Source organism: Camarhynchus parvulus, chromosome 20, assembly GCF_901933205.1.
Source record: "Camarhynchus parvulus chromosome 20, STF_HiC, whole genome shotgun sequence".
Taxonomy (NCBI): domain Eukaryota; kingdom Metazoa; phylum Chordata; class Aves; order Passeriformes; family Thraupidae; genus Camarhynchus; species Camarhynchus parvulus.
The window spans coordinates 14339910-14359327 of NC_044590.1; the positions used below are offsets into that span (position 1 = coordinate 14339910).

At 42.7% G+C, this 19418-nt stretch overlaps 1 protein-coding gene across 1 annotated transcript in view; it reads left to right on the forward strand.

Annotated features, from left to right (window-relative positions):
* Window positions 1–3375: 3375 nt before the first annotated feature.
* NDRG3 (NDRG family member 3) overlaps window positions 3376–19418 on the forward strand; it is a 58711-nt gene continuing 42668 nt past the window's right edge. The window contains exon 1 of the mRNA XM_030963062.1: window positions 3376–3499. The gene's annotated coding sequence lies outside the window, so the exon portion shown is untranslated. The remainder of the gene's footprint in view (window positions 3500–19418) is intronic.

The following is a 19418-nucleotide window of genomic DNA, read 5'->3' on the forward strand; positions in this document are numbered from 1 at the left end:
TCCCTCTGGGCGGAGCATCTCCCAATGGGATGTTATAGTTCTTATCAGTCATGCACTGATATTCAATAGTCTGTTATCAGCAGAGGTCCCCTCCTGAGGGAGGTGTGAATGTGGTCACTCAAAGAGAGAGATAAAGCAAACTGCCCACTTGACAAAGGTAATCTGCCATACAGATGGTAATGGAAAACATCTTGCATTGCAATCTTCAACACTGGTATAAAATATTGTGAAATCCAAACCATGTCTTTTGACCACCCTGGCCGGGAGCAGCTGTCTTATTTAGAATAAACTAGTTCCCAGACACAAGTTAAGATAACGATCTACACCTTAACGTAAGAATAGAAGCTTCCAGGGCGACGATCAGTGGTTTCTCGAGTCGTTGGGAGCCACCCAAGAGTGATTATCGCCCTGCGGATTGCATCTATCAAGATAGTCAGCAGCGCCAGACTGATACATCTGAATACACAGCTCCTCCTAAGCCGATCCACGCGGATGGCACGCCTGGACTCAGCCTTTGTCCACCTCTGCACATGGAAAGCAAGAGTGATGCATGTGAAAAGACACAAAGGAAATTTGGTCATCTTTGCCTCGGGCGGAATAAACTGTACAAAACCTCGCTGCGCGAAGCAGCGAGCGTGAATGGGGGAGACTCTGACACTTGGGAGGTCAGGTCCAGGTTCACCCAGCGTCGATCCCGGGCTCGAAGCTATCTCTTTGGCTGTGGTGGTTTCGAAGACCAAACTTCAGTCTTGCAGAAAAATTAATAAATCTTTGCTAAATTTTTGATAATTTTGGCTCACGATTTGATCATTTATAACACTAATTTATCAAAACATGAGAAAAGATTTATTTATCTTTTTCCATGTCCAAAATACGGTCCTCAAAACCACCACAGCCAAAGAGACAGGGTTGAGCCCGGTTCGGCGCTGGGTGAACCTGGATCCAACCTCTATCACATCGGATCCTCCCCTGTTCACGAGAGTCGCTTCTAGCGGGGATGTTTTATACAGTTTATTATGCCCGAGGTGAAGGACTCCAAGTTTCTTTTGTAACTCTGCATATTCACAGTCGGTTCTTTCACTGTGCAGAGCTGGACAATCGCCATTTCCTGGTTGATAGCCATCGTTGATTGAATCCCAGGAAGTCACGTATTCATATGTATCTTTCTGGCGACTCCTGCTATCTTGATCAATGTTATCAACAGGGCAATGATAGCTCTTAGGCGTCTTCCTGATTGCTCTTAGGCGTTTTCCAGTGGCTCGGGATGGCAGTGATCACAGTGATCATCGCGCTGGGTGCGTCTATTCATAAGCTAAATGCCAATCGTTATCCTGCTGCCTTCAGGAATTTCGGAATTCGAATAGATGCCTGCCTCTCAGGCTGCTTGTGGTCAGAGACTCGTTTGGATTTTACAATCTTTATAAAATACATTCTTTTATAGCATGAATTATTTCTCAACATATATTACAAGCTCAAGCTGTTTCTCTGTTTCTGTGCTAGGAATAAAGGGCTTTATGGAACAAGACATCTGAGACTCCCATGGGAAACCTGGGGTTGAACTGGTGAGAAAGCTGGTCTGCCTGTGAGAGTGGGGAGTGCAGGGAGTCAAGCAGGGCACACCTCAGCTCACTGGAGCTGCTGCTGCTGCTGTGAAGGGGCTTCAGTCTCAGCAGTTAAAGTCACTGGTGGTGGAAGAGTGACTGCCAGAGAGTCTTTGGAATGGGACAGACTGGGAAGTTTCCTTAACACCCAGCTGCCCCATCCACACATTTTTTGAACACTTCCAGGAGTGGTAACTCCAACACTGCCCTGGGCAGCCTGTTCCAATGCCTGACTACCATTTTAGTGAAGACATTTTCCCTGATATCCAATCTAGTCCTCCCTTGGTAGAAACTTGAGGCCATTTCCTCTTATCCTGTCACTTGTTGCCAGAGAAAAGAGCCTGGCTCCACCCTCCTGTCAGGGAGTTGCAGAGTCTCACCTGAGCCTCCTTTTCTCCAGGCTGACCCCTTCCAGCTCCCTCAGCCACTCCTCATGATCTTAGGGTGCTGCAAGCCCCTTTCCAGTTGTGTTGCCCTTCTCTGGATAAACTCCAGCACCTAATCCATGTGGACAACGTCAAGGACTGTGAGGACCAGCCACACTAGAGAGCCTAAAAGCAGCTTCCTGGGTGAGAGAGCCAGTGCAATGATTTACAGTCGTGTGGCAGGAAATTCCCCTCTTTCTACCTCTGTTCAAACTAGCTAATCTAGTTTACATAATCCATAAAATGTAAACAGCAGTATTGATATTTCTGCTTATAGTGCCTGCACAAGTCCACACATATCCCCTCTTCCTTCCTCTCTAGGTCTTGGTAGCCCAGGAAAGTTCAAAGGCATTACAAAGAGCTGGAATTATACTTGGTATTGTGCAAGAAGGGGCAGACGTTACTTGTCATGGTACTATTTAATGGCTTTTATATGAAAAAGTATCTATATGAAACAAAAATATATGCAATTAAAAAATTGTCCAATTAGAATAAGGTGTAATACACATTGTAGGGACACATTGCCCAAAGGACAAGCTACTTAAAAGCCAAGGTCCATTCAGAACCAAGCTGAGAAAGCACAGCTGGAGACAGGCACCTTCCTGTAAGCGAGGCAGGGAGGAGGGCACTGGGCTGAGCGGGAATGAGACTTCCCAAGGGTGGGGTGGGGCTCCCAGGTGAGGCTGGCCAGGGCCATTCAGGCCTCCCTGGGTACACTCAGCTCCACTACGGGGCCATCTCAGCCAGGCTGGCTTGTACCCAGTGATCACTTAGTGCACGCTTCTGAAGAGGGATCTCAAAGAAAATTCCAATCCTCGTAGGGAGGCACAGTCAATACAGCTGGTGTGGTCTGCCTGAACTGCTGTTTGCTCCAAGACTTGTTCAAGGGCAAAGACCACAGGATGGCACCAGAAACCAGGGCACAGGCTAGGTTTGGGAAATACCTCGATCCTAAATGTTTAGGGTAAAGCCCTACCGAGGGTAAGGGGAGAGGCCCTGGGAATGCCACACTACTCCGGGAAGGGAGTGCTTCCATTTGAAGACGTTCCTAGAAAGGGGGAAAGGAAGGAGGAGGTGGAGGATAGCACGCGACCTCCGCGGAGTGCTGTCAGACAGGCAACGAGCATGCTATGGGACGGGCTCGGCCTCGAGCGGGGACGGAGGGACAGCCGTGCTCACAGGAAGTCACCCTATCGAGTCACGGCAGCACCGGCCGGGTCCCAAGCCGCAGCGGCACGGCTCCGCCCGTGGTGCCCTCACGGCCGGGGCGGGGCTGGGCGGGGCCCGGCGGCGCACACAGCGAGGCGGCGCCATCTGCCGGCGGAAGGGGGATGCTGCGAGAGGCGCCGCCCGAGGGCGGTGGGGGGCGGCGCCATGTTGTTTGTAGTCCCGACCCCGCGCAGAGGCAGCTTTCGCGCAGGCGCAGAGAGCTCCGTGCCGCGGCGGGCGGAGTGCGGGGGTGCGGCGGTCCAGGTGAGTCCTAGGCCGGCCCCGCCGGGATCCCCCCCCACATCCACGGGACCCCGCGGAACCGCTGCGGCTCCGAGACGCGCGGCTGCCCCTGGGCAGCAGGTGCCACGCGGCAACGGCGGGCGGGCCGGAGTCAATGCTAGCCGCACCCGCGGGCGTTGTGTGTCCCGCCGCGCCTCGGCGCCGGCGAGGGTGATTTCGCCGCGAGGGGGGTCGGTGCCGCCGCCGTCCCCCGCCGAGACGCGCCGCTGAGGGGGGGCTTAGCGCAGCCCGGCTCCCCTGTGAGGCGCCGGCCGAGAGACCCGCTCCCCCCGCAGGAGTGGGAAATGATCCTCGTCACACCGGGCTGCGCTGGGAGTGGGGGAAACGCCTCGGAAGTGCCCGAGGTTATTGCGGAGATGCTTTTTTTCATATAAATAACGGACGAGAGTGCGTCCGGCGTTCTGCTTTCTTACATTTATAGCTTTTCTTTTTGGTATTCAGGTCTCAGAATTCTCGTTTGTATTATTTAGTTCGGACAACGCAAACTGGGTGTTTATCTTTAATTCGGCCCGGCCTTGTAGGGATATGAATGGGAAGGAAATGGGAGCTTTTACAGCCATTTTCCTGAATGGCTTGATACATCATGTCTCTTTTTTCTGTTTAGTGAATATTTTGTATTTAGTGTAAATCACAAGGAGTAATTAAATACTTTGTCTCGAAATCAGAGGCTTCTGCTACCTTAAAGACAATCATTCTAAAGGGCGCTACAGAAGATGGGGTATTACAAAACCAGCGAGGCTGTGAGTCCTGTCCCGCTGCCCGGCGGCTCGTGGCGCTGCCTCGCGGTGTTGTATTGCCGATTGAGAGCCTGGGGTCTGCGGGTGGCTCGCAAGGAGCTTGGAACCGGTGTGCGGTAGTGTCATGATAAAGTACAGTCACAGCACGAATTGCTGTGAGGTTGTTACTTGGTCACTCGCGTGTTTGCTCCAGAGAACAGGAACTGTCTGGTAAGGATCAGGGGATTGTGTCTGGGAAATCCAGAAGAGTCTTTGTGTTTGAATACTGAGGTGATGAGAAGATGGGGGTTACAAGTGGAGAAGAATGGAATACAAGTATGTAAGGCTGGGTTGGACAGGGCTTGGAGCAGACTGGTCTAGTGGAAGATGTCCCTGCCCGTGTCAGGTGGGTTGGTATTGCGTGAGCTTTAAGGTCCCTCCCAACCCAGGCCATTCTATGAAGAGTCTGGTTCTGCTTTGTGTGTCAGGCATGCTTGTGAGTATCCCATGTTCAGAGGACTTGGAGGCTCATTGCTTTAGCTTCTGCTTTGCCTTTGTCTTCCAAATGATGGAGTCTGGCAAACCAGGTGCAGCAGCAGCAGAGCATCAGTCTGTGGGAAAAAGCAGGAAGGTGATGTAGAGTGAGGGAGCTCAATTTAAAATTAACATAAAAATTTTCTAGCACAATAATTTCCTTGGGCTAGGCGAGCAGACCTTACCAGGTGTCTCGCTTAGTGAACTGGGGTGGAGTCCTGAAGAAGCAAAGTGATCAGTAGGATTCATCTGGATTATTGGCCACTGGACTGGGAATTGTTGAGGGGGCTCAAGATGGGCAATGACTGTTCCAATTTCAATTATTTATTTGGAATTTTGAGCCCTGTGTGGCACACAAAGCACCGTGTCTTAGGGCAGCAGCTTCATGTGCCTTATATTTGCCTTGTATCAAGATGTTTGCAAAGGTAGAAGCTGGAAATATTACACAATGAAAATTAAACAATATTATACAATTAAAATTATACAACTGCTTGAAACAGCATTATTGAAGCCTGTAACTATGTTCCTAGCTACTCATTCTCCATCTGAGGTTAAAAATTAATTGAAATTAATAAAAGTGTTTGATTTGGATTTCTCTAATCTCACCTTCAGAAACCCTCCAGTGCTCCCATTTGCAGCTCTTATTTCACATTGGTCATACACAGTCCTCAGTGTTTTCCATTGGAAAGTGTAAGTGTAGTGGTACCTTTAGATTTCAGAAGTTTTATTACATACAACATGTACTACGATTCCTTAAAGATATACTAGAAAATCTTTTTAGAGATACTTCTGAGACTTCTTTTTTAAACATTCTTCTGTTGTATGCTCAAAGTAAGCATTACAGCAAAGTAGTAACATATAGGTATTTCAGTAAGAAGCACAAAAAATATAATTGCAGTATAGTTTAAGGATGAAAATAAAAAAAAAGAAAGCAATTCAGCTTTAAATTTTGGGGGGGGGGATTGTTTTTATGTGTAAGAAGAGACTAGGGGTTTTAATTTTTAATTACTTAATTTTCATTCTCACAAACAGTATCTTAGTTTCTTCCTGGAAAATGGCGAAGCCAAACCCTCAGTTCTGTTTCCATAGGCAGTGCTGACACCACAACCCTCCCTGAGCAGAGCTTATCTTGTGCTCATTGTGTCAGCTGCGTCTTGGATAAAAGTAAATATGTCTGTGCTGCCCATGTTGGGCACTGTGCAGGGCTGGCTCAGGCTATTTAAGTCTGTGAATATGATCGCCTGGTTTAACCTGTGATGGTTCCAGGAGCCTGAGGAAGTGGTTTGGTAGCTTCCTTGTGTAATGTTGAAGACAATGGTCCTGTTAGGCGTCTCACTACTCCTCAGTGGTTTCATGTTTATGCGAATGTGGTTTGGGAGGAATAATAAAATCCTGTATTGCTTTTCTCTGGGAATTCTCAGGGTCCTGGCCAGTCCGGTCCGTTATTAAGCAGAGCAGTTGTGATTTGGTCCTGCTGTGGAAAGGTTTGGGTGACTGTGCCTACTAGTGTACAAAGCAGAATTGATGAGAGACTTAAATAACCTCACTTGGTTTTCAGTTCTGCTCTTATAAATTCTGAATTATAAATGGAATTTGCTGGATTTTTAATGATCTTATTGATCACTCACCATTTTCTATCTGGTCATATCCCATTGTATTCTGTGACTGGTATAGCACCATTTATTATGCTAATCCAATGAGTGCTGTGGGAAGCATGGAAGGAATAACTCTGTTTTCATTTGGCTATTGTCCTTTCCAGACTTGGATGCATTTCTGTATTTACAATGGACCTAGTTCCCCAAAGGGGTTTTCCTTATTTACATAATATAAAACTAGGAGAGGTTATAAATGTAATGTTTAATTTTAAAGTAACCTTTACTATTTGGTCATATATAAACCAGACTCTCTTTGTAGTTAGCAGATGGACTAAAGATGTGTAACTGCACTATTTTTTCCGTCTACAAGAGCTGGAATTGTGGCTTTTACCTGTGTGTTTGAACAGAGAAAGTAGGCAATCAGTTGCTTCCTTTTCATCTCTGCTTTGGTGACGAAGCTGTGTGTTACATCTTAAACTGATCAAAAGACTTCCACACCAAAGGTGTGGTCACATATTCTTGCTCTCTCTTGTACCACCTTCAGCATTTACTGGAGGTTTTCCTGATCCAGTTCAGTTTGCTGAATAATCAGAGTACTAATCCAGCCCCTCTGTGTCCTCATCTCCCCAGAAGATCAGCTTTTGCCAGGTAAGTAAGCTGAGTGAGTTCAAAAAAGGTCTGAGGAGTACCAGAGACATAATTGATTTTTGTCATGTAAGAACACTGTTCTTTTCTAACAGTGACCAAAAAGAGAAGATCATAAGATCAGGATGTGTAATATAAACCTTTGCCTGATGGCCCTCCTGTCTCTTGTAATTTGTAGGATATCAAGAGGTAGATGTTGTTTGCTTTTATTTTGTTCATGATAAATGCATTTTTCTTCTGAACTAGCCCTTGTCTCCCATCCATTTAAATGTAAGGCACTGCCACATCCCAGGGGAGATTTTCCAGAGCACAGAATTACCTTGTAGGTGCTGACTACCTCTGTTTTGTTTTGAATTTGACAGTTGCTGGCTTCATTTCCTATCTCTTAGCTGTTGTATTGTTTGGACACAGTGAATAACTGATCTCAATTTACCTTCTCCATTCAGTTGATGATTTTACAGATTTCTGTTGTATGTCACTGCAGCAATCTCTGTTTCCAGGCAGAAGAACCCTAGCCTGATTGATTATTTCTCATTTGTATTTTTCAAACCTTGTTTCCTTTTAAAAAATATTTTCCTTTCCATTATGTTCCCTTGAAAGGAAGGAGCAGGCACTGCATCCAGGATTTAAGATGTAGCCGTTCTATATTTTTATATGGTAGTTTTATTACTAATAATTTTCTAACATTATTTTTTCGTGCGTTGAATGTCTTTGAACTGATGCTTTAATCAATCTTTTGTGACTCCAGCAAGATTTTCTGAATGTTAATGGTCAGTTTGGAGCACACCACTCTACATGTGAAATAAGGACAGTTTATCTTCAGACTGCAACTTTATTTGTGCTGAACTTAATCTGTTGTTTTATTTCTCCATTATTACTCTCAGAGGGTTTTTCTGCAGATCTTCAGCCAGCCTTTCTCTTTGTTCTCAAAATAGCTTGTATCCTCAGGAGACTTTCACTGCTCCTTGCCCCTTTTTCCAGATTTTATGAATACAGTGTATAGTAGAGTGCTGCAAAAGGCTCCTTGCAGTCTCTCTCCCTGGGAAAATTGACCACTTATGCCCACCCTGTGTGGTCTGCTTTCAGCGGCGTGTTAGTGCAGGCAGGGGCTTTCCCACTCAGGGTTTTCTGGACTTGTCTGGATGTTGACTGTGCGGCAGCTCCGCCTGCTGTGAGCGCTGCCCAGGGAGAGGCTCTGCGTGTCCTGTGCCCCTCTGGCACTCCTGCTGCCCCACAGTGAGCCCAGTCTGCAAACAGCTCGGACTGAAAATTAGCTCAACAAATTACAAATTAATGCTGATTTAGTAGTGTTGTACTGGCAGTATACACGTGTGGGGGTTTAATTAGAATCAGTTCCGTCAGGTAAGTGCATATCTGTGCTAGCTGCTGCTGATTGAAGCTGCAACCTTATGGGCTGAACTGCAGTCTAGTGTCTGTGCATGCACTTCCTATTTCAAATGGTCCCATTTGATGCTGTAGTTAGATTAACACACCTTGGTGTATGAATTACACCTAGGTCCTAATTCAGTTGATTTTGTGACTGTGTCTTTGATGGTTTCTCTGTGCTGAGGCAGTCTGACTCTGGGTTAACCTCTGGAATTCCTTAAATAAAGACAGTGATTAAGGAAGGAGTTTAGTGCATTATGTAAATTAATAAGGATCTAGTAATACTTTTTATCCTATATATGGACTTTATTCTAATTTATTTATAAGCATCATAAATACTTAAAAAATATAACTGGAAATTCACAAATTTTGCTGCTGATACCCTTATAGTGTGTTCTAGAATTATTTGGTGTCTGTGTACATTTAAGTTTTATAAATATAAAGGACATAGATCTTTATTGAAATTTCTGTTCTCTAAATTGATTTTTCAGATCTGTTCTTGAAAATTTGCCTGGATTCTCCAGTACTATTGTCACATGTAGTAGATTTCTGCTGAGGGTTTTTTTTGGTCTGTTTTTGTGTGGAAACTGAAGTTAGGTGCTTGTGTTTTTAACAGTTTCTTTTGGCTGTGGTAGTTTTGGCTACTACTTAGCCAATAAAATCTGGGGGTGGGGGAATGGCTTCAGGATGTGAAGGTTATTTCTACCTTTGCATAGGCAGAAAGAAAAACTTGATTTGTGTAAGTGTGTAGTTTTATGACTCAGATTGGAAAAGGAGAGCTTGTGTCCAGATGGCAGATGTGACTTGGGGAGTGGTTTAAGTCTGCTTTTCTGTTCTGCCAGCTCACATGCTGCATGGTTTGTCTCTGCCTTGGTGGAGAACTAATACAACAGCACTGGGAGTGCTGGGCAAGGACCGGCTGCTCAGTTGACAAAGAAGTGGTTTTAATCATTGTATAAGAGCTCTACATTTGCTGTTTTGCTTATGCAGTTCATTCTGATATGGTTTTCCAGAAAGAAATGGCCCTTGTTACAAATTAAACTTCTTTTTTCCTTTCGTTTAGATGAAAAGGTTATCAAATACATATCATATGGCCCTCAAGAAAGGCAGGGAAGATTTTTTTTTCTCATTTTACAATGCATTTGGGCTTTATCCATTGGCTGAGGTAAAGAAAGGCACAGAGTTTAGTGAAAATCTTCATGTGGATTAGCTCAGCCACAGAATAAAACTATTCTGTCCTGACATGTTTTAAGTAGTTAATTGGATGCATTCATTATTGGGGAAAAAAAAATCAGTGAGAATTTTTTTTTTTATTACTTCTAGCAGTAGGTGGATGAAACACTCACCAGGTATTCCTGCCAATTCATGTTTATTAAACAGTCTGAGGTCACCGGTCAGTGAGTGGCCTCTCTGCTCCATCCCCACACAGGAGAGCATCATCACACTGCTGTGAGGTCACGTGCTTGTGGGTGTCCAGGACTGCTTTGGAGTTGAGAGCAGAACTGAGGGACCGCCGGGCTGCTGGTTCACAGTGAGGACATTACTTTAAGAGGAGGGATATTATTCAGCATTTTAAACTGTGCAATGCCTATATCATGCAACCACTGTAGCTGCTGCTGTGGTGTTGTAAGAAACATAAGGAAGGAGTTGTTGCTTAGAAAATTGTCCATCAGGATGTCTCCTTGGTGAGTCCTTGGCTTGCCTGTGTTAGCCTGTGGTGCTGGGCTGTAGCCTGGGTTGTCTCCCTGGCCATAATGTGACTTGGTAGTGTCGGGCACCACGCTAATTCGTGCTGCTGTGCTGTAGAACTGAATTATTGCAGCTGAAGAGTTGACATAATCTAGGGCTCTCAACTGACATTTTTCAGTTACTAACCTGTCATTGCCAAGATTTCAGCACAAATGTCTAAGTTGCAAAAGGGCTGGACTTTTCCAGCAGAGTGAATACAAAAGCACAGAGGGGGCTGTAGCTTTGTAGAAAAAGAGCTAATGGAGTAGTTCAGGTCATCTTTGCTTAAGTGTCATTTTGTTTTTTCCCACTGCCACACGGAAGAAAAGCAAGGCCTCCACCGCTGAGAGGAGCAGCGATATGGGCTGTGTGCTGTAGAGATCCAGGTGTACCCCAGCCTGGGAATGCTGCCATATGTGGTGGGCGTCTTGACATAAGAGAGTAAAGGTTTAAAATATTTTTTTGCTACACTAAGCAGAACCATTGCCCAGATATTCAATACCTTTTGGACACTTAATTTCTGTATTTGTAACTGCTTTAAATAGACTTGGAGCTCATGGCTATCCTGCCCCTGGACTCAGTTGTGGGGTTGACCACATGAGGCAGGAGCCAGAGACAAGTTGCCTGTGATTTCAAGGGATCACAAAGTTTTTCTAAGCTTCTACTAAAATGCTCCAAACAACTCAAAGTTATTTTCTGCTGCCAGCCAAGCTTCAGGAAGCACCTCCACGCATGGGCAAGCTCTGTTGCTCTCCAAATGCTTTTTTTCTGATCTCTTCAGCAACAGTTCAAATCTTAGAAAATATGAGCATTTCTCCTGTTTCCAATACGCAAAAGAGTTATTTATGTGGAATTGCAAAGTGTGACGCTTGCAGTTGGAGAAGCTTTTGAAAAAACTTAAGGCCAGATTGATTTTGGTTGTCCTGGTGTTTGAATATGTGCTTGTCTGGATGTATTGCATGTGGTCAGAGGATCTGTGACCAGACTCTTTGGTCACAGTAATTGCTGACTGATTTTTTGTGGCTGTCCTCCAAGGGAAGGAGCCATCTCAGGTCTGTGATGGTTACTCAGAGGTGTTACTTGCTTAAAAAGTAGTTGACTACTGTGGCACTCCCTGTCACTCAGCCAGTGTTCCAGTTCTCACCCCAGACCTGCAAGGAAGTTAAAAACCTTTGCTGATGTGATTTCCTTGGGGGCTATCCTGGTTCTTCTGAAATTCTGTGGTGGCATTCTGGGAAGCATGGAGGTGGAGATGCAGGGATAAAAAATGCTGTCATACTTGCTTCCCACCATCCCCCCCGCCCAAATCTTACTTTCTGATATATCTTACTTTGGGTGGAAAATGGAAGATTTTTTAATGGTTTAGTGTTTTAATTGTTGGACTGAATGATCTTAGAGATCTTTTCCAGTCTTAAGGACATGCCACCTTTCTGGTCCCTCTCTGGCCTGAGATAGTCATACCAAAGTAGTAACAGAGACTTCTTGTGCCTTTCTTAACCAAATGTTTTTTACTGGTTTTGTTTGTTTGGTTTCCTGTTGATGTTGACTATGTCTTCATTAATTCTTTGTAAATGCATAGGAATATTGGCAACAGTTTCTGAATTTTAGGTAGCCTGACAGTCCTGTATCCGGGTATTTGAGCAGTTCTTGAAATCTGGGAAACAACTGTGTCAACACCAGGGCTGCCTGGTCACGTGTACTTCAGAAGCTTCAAAATAATAACGAACCCATCAAGCCCTTTGGATAGTGATTGAGCTTACACTGTGAGAAATGGCTTTTGATGTGACATTTGGTAGTAATTGCCTAAATGAAGTGTTTTCAAGGGGAATTCTAGGCCACTATAATTATATGTATGCTACACTCACACCAGTATAAAAATGTCTTTAAAACTATTTGCAGAGCTTACCAGTTGGTTTCTCAGGAGGGGGGGTCTGGTGCCTGTTCCACGTGAATGCATTCCATTTCTGGCAGTGGTTTTAGGTGTTAGATAATTATATTTCCTTACTGAGCATTGTTTAAGAAGTCTGCTATTTTGCCTTTATGTTATTTATTTATTTTATTTTTAGCTGTGATATCCTGAAGGAAGCACAATTTCTGTAGAAATTCCAGCATCAGCAGTGAAGAGCAGATGAGAATGTGCAGCACTGGGAGGCAGCGCAGAAGCAGCTTTTGGGAAGGGACATTGAGCTCAGTGCTTGTGTCACTTGGTGCTGAGCTTCAGGAAATGTCCTCAAGAGCTGGTTTGATCTGGGGAAAAAACTTTATTCTTTTTTCCTTGTTTAAAAACATGTTTTTGAGGTTGTGAAACAAGCCCAAGACAGCCTTCAAATGCCAGCTTTGGAAATTGTGCTGCATAGGATTTCTCAGACAGATGGAGGAGACATTCACTGAGCATTTTATTATCTTTTTTTGTCAGTAGTAGAAGAGTAATGCATGTTTTTCCTTGGGCCTTGTAAAAGATAACTGCTTTTCCCCCTCTTGACTTCGATTCTTTTATTTTTCTTTAATAAAGACAGGAGTTTCTTAACAATAAAAGTAATAAAACAGCCAGAGAAGCTTGTGCTCTCTTTAAAAAAAGGAAGGAATAAGAAATAGGATAAAGTCCCTTGAATGGCATAGTAAGCTTTGAAGAAATTCACAGTAGAATAGAAATATGAATTTTAAACTGTGTATAAATGCAGAAGAAATAATGTCAGTACTTCATTTTCATAAAATAAGAACTGTTTAGGCACGTATTACTCAGCCATTTAGGGAGGTTCCCAGAATATGAATCTCTCTGCTTTCTCTCATTGGTAGATAGTAGTTCTTGGAGAAAAAAAATTGAAATAGCTTGAAACACATTGCACCAGAAAGCTTAATTTGTTATCTGATCATTAATTTTCTGAACTGAAAAGTGTTGTAATACAGATATCTTGCTTTCCAATAGTTTTATTCACTCATGTGATATATTGATGTTTTCTCAGACCTCTAGTCTTCAACTGTTCTGGGCTATGGATTGATTATAAACATGGCACTTATGCTGCTATTTTTATCCTAAATGAACTGCTTATGCAGGAGCCATCATCAGTCACCTTGTTGGCCCAAAAATTACTTAAGCAAATACAGTCTTTGTATTGTTAAAACATTCAGTAAGGAAAAGCTCACAGAGTTTAAATCCTGATCTTTAACCATTTCATTTAGTGAAGTCTGAAGTATTTTTAGCCTATCCTTAATCACTAGACTCAAATTTTCTTCTACGTTTTTAAGGAAACACCGAGGTTTTTGAGCAGCAGTGATTCCAGGGTCTGGGACCTCAGCTTTCAAGATTGGCACTTACCTTTCCATCCATCAAGGGACTTGTTCCATGCCCTTGGTCTCTGCTTCCCTGCAGCAGGGTTCAGTAATCTGTGTGGATCAGAGGTACAGGAAAGCCAGGTTGTGGGGAGCAGAGGTGCCTTTCTCCTAGTGTCTTCTGATGCCTCTGAACTCCTGGGTGCAGTTGCAGTAGGAGGGGGATTTCTTTCTCCTGTCTGGCTAAGCAGACAAGGCCTGCAGTGGTTTCTGAGCAACTATGAGAAAGTTCCATCCTTATTTTACTGGCATGCCTGTATACTGCTAATTTTTAACAATCACATCTTAACAATGACAGCTACTGCTTCTTCCTCTGAGCACCTGCATTAACAGAGTCACCCCAATCTGGTAACAAGTTTGGTGGAGTGGTGCTGTGCTGTTTCTCTCCTGCAGTGGCTTGATGAAGAGCCATGACTTTTAGTACTGCTGATTGCATAGTAGAAGGTAGAAAACAGCTTTCAATCAGTTATGGTGAGGGTTCTGTTTTCCTCCAAGCTGTCCGCAGAGGCATTGCAGGAGAAGTAGCCTCGGAGCTTTTACCTCTTTCTTGGTTTCTTCCCTGATTACATCTTCATTTGGAAGAAAATCAAAACATTTAATCTCTAACTGAGGTGAATATTTAACAGGAGTGTATCACGTGCCACTGTATTGAGCTTCAGTGGAAATTGTTGGTCCCTTCATTCAATGCAAAGTTATTTCACACTGACTCAAAAGATCCCAAGAGAAACAAGACTACTTAATCCCAATGTGTGGTTTGGTAAAGGAATTGCAGAAAAAAAATTTGTGTTCCTGTGCCAAACAGGAGGTTCAGATAGATTGAAGGAACTAATCTCTGACTTCGCTGTATTGAGTAGTATTGACATAAGAAACATTGACTGAAGGGTCCAAGAAGACCAGTACAGCCTAGAAAGAGATCATGATGAACTTAACTAAACCAGATCAAGCCATTGTTTTGAAAGAAATGAATGCCTGAGCTGTGATGATTCCCTCTGCACTCTTCGTTTCATCAAAGCTCTTGGACAAGGAGAGGAGAGGGTAGGATTTCTCTGCAGGATGGATACTTTTTGCAGCTCCTAATGTAGCTCATACACGAATGGAGCAAATGTACATAAAAGGGCTAATTAAAAAAAAAAAGTTGTAGTCAGCTTGAGGTCAAGAGAGAAGTGTATGAGCATTAGATTTAAAATTATGTATTAAAATATTTTTAATGAAATTCCCAACTCTGGGAGTGATAGGGGAAGCAGGGCATTATGTCAAAGGTTGCATAAACATTTATGAAGGTTTGTGGCAGCATTAAGGCACACTTCCAAAGAGAAACTCTGATAGATCTCCCCGAGGAAATCCTATAAACCAGTAAAGTCATATGAATAATCAACACTGGAGCTCATTATCAGCATAATGAGCAAACTCTTGAGTATAAGAGAACTAGAAAAGAGAGAGAGAGAGGTGATGAGAGATCAAAGGCATGGAATTAGAATAGAGAAGGAGACGTTAAACGGTTTAGGACTTTGCTCCTTGGAAGGAAGCCACTGAGAGGACAAAGGGAAGTAGTAAAGCTTTATGAAAAGGTGACTGGTGCAGGAGGTGAGTGAAGAATAATTGGCATTTCTGAGGCCGTGAAGACTATTGGGACATCCAATAAAAATATAGCTATAAATCAGACAGATGGAAGATCTATTTTATACAGTGTTTTCACAATATTAACCATTGCCAGAGAACGATGTGGAAGCCAAAAGCACACAGAAGTAAAAGTTAGAAAAAGAAACTGGAGACAAGTGACATTTATTTGTATCAATAAACATACATTATCATAGTTAGCTCTGAGGAAACATGAAAAAAATCCTGTGGCACTAAGTGATAAAGCAGCATTTTAAATTCAGCAGTGATGTAATGCGTCTGGACAACAGCCCCCGCTGTATGTGTACAGTGATGAGCTCTGAATTGGTTTTCTAGTCAGAGGAAGAACTGGGGTTTATAATAGGCAGCTCTATCAAAATATTATTGTTTAGAAAAGCAAATTGAAGGTTAGATGCTTGTGGAAAAATAATAGTGATCAAACTAGGAAACAGTGGTGTATAAGCTCAGTGCAGCTGTGTTGTGAGTGCTGCATGAGCTCTAGTCCCATTACTCTCAAAGACCCAGTGAAACTGGTAGAGGTTCTGAAAAGGCTGATGTGAATGATCAAAGATGTACAATGAATTCCTTGTAAAGAACAATAAATAGATCAAAGCTCTTCACTTTCAAAAAGATGTCTTTGAAGAGGATATGATGGAAGTACAGTCTTAGCAGCATGGCATGTATGTGAACCCATTATTCACTGTCTCTTTTGATAAAAAATTTTAGACCACCAAATGGAAATAGTGGGTTGCAGGCTCAAAACAAAGTGAAATATTTCTAAAGTAGGAGCAGGACTTCCTCCTTTCTCTTTGGCATCAAATCTTTAATCTGTTGGAACAATTTCCTGGATTTAAGCAGATTTATTCTGCAGTTAACACTTCATCAGAACGCTGTTCATGGGGCTTTGTAAGATTAGCTCTAGAGCTCTGTGCACAAGAGAAATCCTTTCAAATGGTGGAGTAGGTATATGCAGCCTGGCAGGCTAAAATGGTCCCTCTGATCAGTTTTCATTGGGAAAATCAGTACAACTTCTCTTCAAAATATTATAGTAGAAATGCCTAGTAAAGTCAAATACAGTTCCTGCAGCTCAGGACATACAGCCTCACCTTGTGGTTTTCAGGTTGTGGTTGGAGTATTACAACATCTGTGACAGCAAGACCTAATATACCCTCTTTGTCTGGTCACTAGCTGGGATGGTGGCACTTTCTTACGCTGTGGTCGTAGTTCCAGCTGCCTCTACTACAGAAATAATACGACATCAAAATACCAACCAGTTGCAATAGCATTGTTTTCATATTGCTCCACAAGAGTTAGAAAAGCAGGTGTTTTTGGATTCATGGAAACTGGATATGGCTTCAGTGTACAGGTACTATTTATTTGCGGTTTGTCACCTATGCTTTGTTATGTTTGCATATTTATTGGCGGAATTAATTTCTTGCAGTTTTAGGTGATGTAGCAGCTTGCTAAGCACTTCTTTACTGAATTGTAAAGACAGACTTCACTAACTTAAACTCATAAACTACTCCAGTGAACTGTGCTTTTGAGTTGTGTTTAATATCTGCTCCTGACCTGCAGAAGGCCATCTAGTCACAGAAGCATGTCATTATTTCCAGTTCATTAAATAAAAGCTATAACCTGCGAATCCTTGAGATATTTGGAGTTTGAAAGAGTAGGGAGTGGAGTGGTGCAGTCTGCTGGTATTGCTGAGCTAGCCCCTCATGGTCGCATGTGTTAGCATATGGTCTCAGGAACCTTGTGTCTCCCTGGGGACACCTTGCTCCTGAGCAGGGCATGGCTGTGCCCAAGACTGAATCTGACTCTTGAGGTGCTGTGGAAATGTTCAGTGGTAAGGTGAGTTACTATCATTTTACTTTTAAAGTGTTATTATGATCCAGAGTAATTGAATTACTGAGGTTTCACAGATAACTAAATGTCCTGTGCTCTGTGGGTGCTTTCAGACCTCTCCACTAGTCAGCTAAAGCTCATTAGCTGAAATTGCTGTGGCCAAGGCTCGAAAGAGTACGCACACTTTGGTTCCCTCATGGTGGCTTAAACAAATATGATACTCTTTACAATTGGGTTTGGCACCTGATTGTACCACAACTCAACCTGATTAATACTGTCTTTCTTACATCTTGGTATGATTACCCTTCTTCAGAACATTTAAAATATTTTCTGAGGATTTTTTTAGATACCCCAACTATAACACTGCAATACATGGGGTATGTAATACAGCTGCCATTTTCCAAAAGGATATGGCAATGAAGCTGAGAAAGGGAGGAAAAAAGAGTAATGTTGGAGTGAATAAAATCAATACAGAAGTAACTAGGGCTTTTATTTTATGTCTAAGATGTGTGCATCAGCTTAAATTCTGCTTAAAGGTTAATATGGGAGAAATGTGCAAGTAATGTTATGGAAAGGAAATACTACACCAAGTAAAAGTATTTGATAATTTCTCTCCAGGTGAGTGTTGGCAAGCCAGCCTGTCTGTAGAGAAGATTTTGTCAGGCTTTTTAGGGTTGAGGCTGGTGTTCTTATCCTTGCTGTTTGCCAAGGGCATTGGAAAGTTCCTTCTCTGGACAGCATGTATGGGCAATGGGAGTTGTGACTGCTCAGAGCTGTTCAAATGGTCTGTCAGAGTTAGTTTTTGATAAAATCTTCAGAATGTGCTACTTTATATTGCATATTTTGGGGGATTTTTGTAATAGTGGGGTGAAAGAGTATTCTGTAATAATAGGTCAAGCTCTTGATAATTTTTGTGTCTCAAGGAAGAAGTCTCAATATTTCGTGGGTGAGGCTGCCTTAGCGTTTTTCTGCAGCACAAAGTGTGAGAATAAATAACTTCTGTGTTCACAAGGAACAGTAGTGTTTCAGTGCACTGGGGAAGAAGCTTCTGCAGGACTCAGGAGAGACAGACACTGCCTGAAGTACAGATGGATGTACAAGCAAAGGGGAATTATTGTCAGGTGCTCTTCTTTTGCTGTATCCTAGACATTTGCTCTTAAACTGAATCAGACTGATGATGCAATGCTCAGATCTTGCACAGTTCTTCACGTGTTCTTTTTCTAGAAAGTATTGAACATTTTTCAGAGTTGGCAATCAATTTAATATTAAGCCTGTTATTTTGATATATTAACATCTGCCCTGAAAAACTTACCAGGAAATTAATTTCTGCTCCAACTATGCCTTTAATGTGAAGTATCCGAGTTGACTCCTTATTCATGATAAAACAGTTTTAGAAAGGGAATTTTTAAATTCTTCTGATGTGTTCATTTTCATTTTTATTCTGGCCTGTGATATTTTCAGGTTAAAAATCTCATTGATTATACCACTTGCAGTAAAGGAAATTCCCGTTGGATAAAAGGAAACTAGTTTTGCAATGAGAATGGTATGTAATGCTAGAATCTACATCCTTCGAGATTTTCAAATCTGTAAGGCCCTGAACAACTGAATCCAGCTTTGAAATTACTCTTGCTTGGAGAGTAATCGCTCCTCCAGAAATCTCTTCCAGCTTCTATGGTTCTGCAACTGCATCCAGGTCCCATAAACAGAAACCTTGCCCATGTTCCTGCTGTGCTGTCCTTACCTGCAAAAGAGGCTGTGATCAGGCTTCTGAGAAACTTCCTCTTAATTCTTAATTGAGGAACTAGTTTTAGACTTGGGTGTAGTCAGCTTTTCCCTTCATTGTTGCTTTGGTGTGGTGCATCCTCATGCTGATTTCTAGAGAATGAAATCAGGAATTGATCTGCTGTAATCAAGTCTTTCTAAACACGGAGGGGTTAAGCATTAAACCCATGTGATGGTCCACCTTTATTCAGGACTAGAGTATTAGAACTAAATACATTGTATTGAGATCTTCAGTTAGTTTTGAAAGAAGTAAAATCTTCAGAGGGTCTGTTTACAATAACTGCACGTCCTAGTTGGCAATTGCCCTTGGGATAATGGATTTCCATCATAAAATATGTGATGTGAAACTGTCTTAAGCTTGTGAATATTTTCTATATTCCAAATGTACCTAACTGAATTTCACTTAGTAGGAACTACCTTAACTTGCACTGTTAAAGTAAACTCTGAGTTGATTTAACCCATGGAATTTGGTGTGGAGAAGTTTGGGTGAGGAAAAAGAAGTTACTGCTTTTACCTGGTAGATATTGCAAGCAAAAGCTATACAGATTCAGCTTACCTTTCTAAAAACTGCTCTTTTTTTGGTATAAGTTGTTTACCCAGTTCAGTTCACACAGTAGATAGCTTTGGTTTCCCATTTTGATCACTCAGATTTTAACAGGAATTGGTGTGGGGATGAATGAGGAAAGGGAGGGAAAGAAGGAT